General features: G+C 40.0%; 1 pseudogene; it reads left to right on the plus strand.

The window, feature by feature from the left end:
- Window positions 1-2061: 2061 nt before the first annotated feature.
- LOC124552940 lies at window positions 2062-2179 on the plus strand (annotated as a pseudogene).
- The last annotated feature ends 3749 nt before the right edge of the window (window positions 2180-5928 follow it).

The following is a 5928-nucleotide window of genomic DNA, read 5'->3' on the forward strand; positions in this document are numbered from 1 at the left end:
TGTGATGTATCTGACCCCAGGAATGTGTCAATAAGTTTCCCCTTCCTGGGACAATGAATTCACGGTGTTCTTATTTCAATTTCCAGGAGTGTAATTCCAAAGGTACCTTGCCATACATGTGCAAAAAGAAAAAAATAACGTGCGTATGTACCCGTTAAGAATGGGTAAAGGAAGTAGTAGCTTTCACATTCACAACACTGGTGTTACATTCTGTATCACGCATTAAAATCTCCGGTACCTGAACATGGAAGATTGAAGAGCTAACAACCTCTGCCCTGCGCACCGATCAGGTGCTATGGTAGAAATGGCGCACGAAAGTGACATCATCTCGTGAAATTGCATTCTAGCGGCTTTAATGTTTACATGGTCCATTTGCAGTAAAACATGCGTACCGAGCCGCTGCAACGCAACTCCTAGGTCGAAGATGATGTCTGCAGAGAAATTCAACATGTCGTTGTAACGAAGTCTGTAAATAATGTTCTATATAGGCGTCGTTATTGCGCTTGCTTTTCTATAAGACTAACTGTGTGGTCATTTGCTGCCCTTACGAGGAAATTTGATGTAAGTTCCTAATTTTTTATTTCTTTATTTTGAATAACTACGACATCTCACTTCCTTTATTGTGCAGAAACTATATTTGTTTCAGGCTATGCCTCTAACAAGAATATTATCGCGTCGGACTGAAAGATGAAGAGCTACAGCGACACAGTTTTTGCATAGAGAAAGTAATAGGAATAATGCAGATGTTGATAACGATAATTCTATTGTCGTTGTGAAACATACATTTGAATGTATACTGAACATAATTGCAAAGAATTTTGAGAACTGCGATTTCGGTTTGATGATTTTACATGGGAGATTTTGTAATGCGCAGATCATTTCGTGTCTGAAGTGACTTTAGCGATACAACGGCATTCACATTGTGTTAACATAAGGGAAAAGTTAATTTGCCGTCATTAACACTTTTCAATGTGTTAAAGACTCCCTTCAAACGATCGAACAATTGAAAAGAAATCAAAGAATTTTTTCGAGAATACACGTAGGTACAATGGAGCATTTTCCATAGATCAGCTCTGCGACTAAAATTTCAGGCACTTTAAGATACATGACATTTGCTATCACAGATAAGGTCCACTGACGCAGTTGGCCGAATTTCGAACACAAGGGATAATAGTTGTTTTAAACAGATAAAAACGGTGTAACAGTTATTCATCAAATTGTAAGGGATTGCTCTGCTCCGAGGGTTTAATTGATGCATTGTATTCCGAGAAAAATCATATTGCAGTCGGATTGGACGATTAGCTAGGCAAGATCTGTGATGGGTGCGCAACAGTACCAGGAGGAGAAGACAAGGGGAGAGCGTTGAACGGCGTAGAGGCATTGTCGATGGCATCGGCGTAGAGGCATTGTCGATGGCATCGGATGTAAAATTATCGTCGTGCTAAAAGCGCGTCGAATCTTCATCAGAGCGGTGTGGCTATTCTCTTACACGCTATGAAGTCACCTCTATACGATAACTGCCACTGGAACAATGACTCTCGGAAACGGCAGGTTGTGATTTCCCAAAAACACTCCAGGCAAATGCCGGGATGGTTCCTCTGAAAGGGCACGGCCGACTTCCTTCCCAATCCTTCCCTAATCCGATGAGACCGATGACCACGCTGTCTGGTCTCCTTCCCCGAAAACCAACCAACCAACCAAACGGCAGATTGCAGGGTGCGTATTAATTAATCAGAGATCCGAGAAAGCTGTGTGAGATCCTCATTCACCACACTGCCAATGCAGGAACCACGATCACACTTCCAATAACGCAAATCACAAGGCAAGATATTAACTTATTCAGTAAAGTAAGGTTGTACAGGGAGTATCAGTCATGATGGGTGAAAGTGAAAGAACATTCAATTTGAATATTTCAGTTCATTGGTGAGAGTTATCAGACTTTTATTTGATCATTTCGCCACTGTTCTATTCTCAATCCTTTCATTTTAGTACAAACAACAAGTTGCGTAAAAACTACGAATTTTAGAATGGTAATATTTTCTAAGACTATAGTATTTAAGAGCCAATGGCCTTGCCGCAGTGGTAACACCGGTTCCCGTCAGATCACCGAAGTTAAGCGCTGTCGGGCTGGGCTAGCACTCGTATGGGTGACCATTCGGTCTGCCGAGCGCTGTTGGCAATCGGGGTGCACTCAGCCCTTCTGAGGCAAACTGAGGAGCTACTTGATAGAGAAGTAGCGCCTCCGGTCTCCTGAACTGACATACGGCCGGGAGAGTTGTGTGCTGACCACGTGCCCCTCCACATCCGCATCCAGTGACGCCTGTGGGCTGAGGATGACACGGCGGCCGATCGGTATCTTTGGGCATTCAAGGCCTGTTCGGGCGGAGTCTAGTTTTTACAGTACTTCAAAATATAATGCTAATAACAATGCAGTTCATTTCAACACTAATTTTAAGTATCTACGCAATGGTCCCCTTTGCTTTCCCACTTGTAAATTTTGCAACTGAAGTTCACAATGCAGTAAGTAATTTTCAGTAATTCATTGCGTAAAACTGTTTAAAGATAACTGTCAGAACATGACACTACAATCAATATGGCTTGCTTACAACTTAGCATTTAGAGTACAAAGCACAGTTAACGCCTTTCCTTTTAAATTCACGGAACATTTTCAATTTAAGTAATATTAAATTAGCTCCTTCAAAGCTGGGTGACTGGAAGAACCTAGATATAATATTTCTTGCAGAAGCTTTAGCAACGTAAAACACAGTCACCTCCTTTCCTGCGCCGGTACCATAAGTTGCTGAGTGGATGTATTCACAGTATCAAAACGGTGCCGAGTGCTATGACTAAGCCAGAGTTTTCGTAATAGGAAGCGGATTTTACGATCGAGGTCGTGCATTCATCAGTTACTTCGTAATCAGTGGTTAACCGTCTTTATTGTTTAACAAATTTCAAATTGCTCTGAGCACTATGGGACTTAAGGGGCTCCGGAACGCCCTATACTTGCAATGTTAAAATAACGCTTATAAATTACATCTTTCCTCACAAAGTATTTGAGGTAGGAAGTTGAACTTTTTACAGATTCTTTATTGGAATATGGGCTACAACTTAACACAGGGATTTTACAAAATTTTAGTTCAGTCATTAAAGATGATTTTTTTTTCAATTGTAATGAAAATTCACAACATTTTTTTGCAATTTTTTATTTATATATTCAAAAATATACAGTTTTTTGGAAAAAGGCTGTGTTAAATTATGCAGAAGGTACTGTGTAACATTTACTGAAAGTTTGAAACAAATATGTTTGGAAGATCCTTAGAAAACATGTAATTAGTATGAGAAAATAAAAGTTTTGGGAATCGAGTGACAAAGATTGGATTAACTTTTTAGTGCATCCCAGGTCCATAGGATGGATTATCTTCATCCTCTGCAAACTCCTCCTCCAGCTTCCTCTTGTTCCTCCTCCTGTTTACTCTTGCTTGTAATTCTAGACTCTTTACAGCCCTGTCTGCAGCATCGCTCGTACCATGTTAGAACCTATCTTCATTCCCATATGTCTAAATACCTTGCACCTTACAATGCTGCCATCATTGAAAGTCGCAACAGCATCATACACACCAAAGTGAAGTGTTTCTATTCCAACAAATACAGTCTTGGGGATTCTCGACCATATAACACTATTTACACTTTCATTGGGGTTTTGAGTTTTTCCGTCAATACACTTTTTCAACAGTTCAGGTGCTGCTAAGTCTCTGAAAATAGGTTTTATCACCTCCATTATTGCATGAGGCAGACTAAAATGTAGCTGATGAACACGGACGTTAATAATAAGACCATTTGACAGCAGTTTAACAGCGCCACAGTGGGTCACGCCCATGTAGAACACATTTCAAAAAAAAAAAAATTAAAAATAGTTGTAGTCTTCGGAATTGAATAAATTATATATCTATTAAAAGGTAATAGTCTGCAGATTCAGAAAACGCAAAAAAGTAAAAATTGAACTTTTCATGATTTTGAGCCTTTTCGGAGTCCCTTAACTGCTGAGGTCATCAGTCCCCTAGAACTTAGAACTACTCGAACCTAACTAACCTAAAGACATCACGCACATCCATGTCCGAGGCAGGATTCGAACCTGCGACCGTAGCGGTCGCGCGGTTCCACACTGTAGCGCCTAGAACCGCTTGGCCATTACGGCCGGCTATTGTTTAACAGCAATCGATTTCACGGGCACGGTTCAGTTTATAAAGAAAGGTTACAATAAAATCGTTAATTGCTCAAACACTCCAGTGACTGATGTTCGAATCTTTTGTGTATACTGGTAACAACCAGTGTTGCCAACGCTTATCAATTAAATTAACCGGCCGCGGTGGTCTAGCGGCTCTAGGCGCTCAGTCAGGAACCGCGCGACTGCTACGGTCGCAGGTTCGAATCCTGCCTCGGGCATGGGTGTGTGTGATGTCCTTAGGTTAGTTTGGTTTAAGTAGTTCTAAGTTCTAGGGGACTTATGACCACAGATGTTGAGTCCCATAGTGCTCAGAGCCATTTGAACCATTTCTTGAATTAAATTAACCACCCAGAACCGCGAAATTACCCGATTGTATCTTAGAATACGTTCTGTTTCAAAAATAGTTGCAGAAACGCTTACATACAAGAAAAGTGACGATAAATTACTTGAAAACTAAATATTTTTTAAAAATAATCCAAGTTTCCTGGCGTTGAGCGATGTGATATACTGCTTCTCACAAATTCTCTCGTCAGTTCGAAAGAAACAAATCATCCTTCGCCTTCTACCCTCTCTTTTGCAGCCATTAGTGCCTCAATTATTTCAGTTTTTAGTCTTTTCCTACTATCCGTTTTAACGTTTTAAGGGTAGTAAACACTCGTTCCACCGAGTCATTGGAGAAGGAGAGAGAGAGGAGAAGAAAGATTACTTTCTCGTAAATTTGGGAAATTTGGAGCTCAGGTGCAGATTTCATATTAAAAACTTACTACCCGTGTATACGGCATGTTTAGATACATCTGATCCAAGTTTCTCATGCTTCTACTTAGAAGCTGGATTCTGAATGGAAAAATCATACTGACAGCTAAATATTTGCGAAGAACACGAAACCTCTTTGCGATAGCGTGCAAGGATTTAACAGTGTAGGGTTCCAGTTAACGTTAGGTTCCAGTACGGAAATTATTTTAAAAAATGGGATCTGAGAAGTCACATCGTCTTTTGATTTGTGATGCAAGCTCTACATAAAAATTCAAGCATGTTCTCTGAAAAAAATTTATGTATGGCCAGTGTACTTCACTGTTTGCTTTAATTACATCATATGTTTGCCGTGCAGCGATACCCAAGTATATCTTATCTAATCCAACGAAGTGCCTTTAATTTTTATGCTCCAGCAGCAACATTGTAGTATTCTTAATAACATTAAAATTAATGAAGTAAGAACACAGATCTTTTAGTATTTTTTTCTGACTTCTGTTTGTGTATGAGAGGAACTTCGCTTTGAAAAAAGGTGTAAAAATCTGAAGTATGCTTAAAACATACGACACGAATTCCAAATATGCGAAAGTGAATGCTGTATCCATAGTTGAAATCATATGTTCCATAGCTGAAGATGGCTCTTCCATGACACTGGTCAGGTAGGCAAGAAGTTATACTGTTCCACCACCCTATCCACAATTATTTGACAGACAACCGCTGGGATGCACAAGAATGCAGAATATTGATTATTTCAAAACGAAAAACAACTGAAGTTCTTTAAATGTCTCTCTCCTGCCAAAATGTCTACTCAAATGAGATCTTAAGTTTTTCAGAATATCCGCGACGCTTCTTGGAAGTTATAGGCATGTTTGTGAAGCATAAACAGAATCATATGACGTGAGCATTTAACACGAGCTGACACCCCCCCCCCCCCCCCACCAAAAAAAAAAAAC

Source organism: Schistocerca americana, chromosome 10 (assembly GCF_021461395.2).
Source record: "Schistocerca americana isolate TAMUIC-IGC-003095 chromosome 10, iqSchAmer2.1, whole genome shotgun sequence".
NCBI lineage: Eukaryota > Metazoa > Arthropoda > Insecta > Orthoptera > Acrididae > Schistocerca > Schistocerca americana.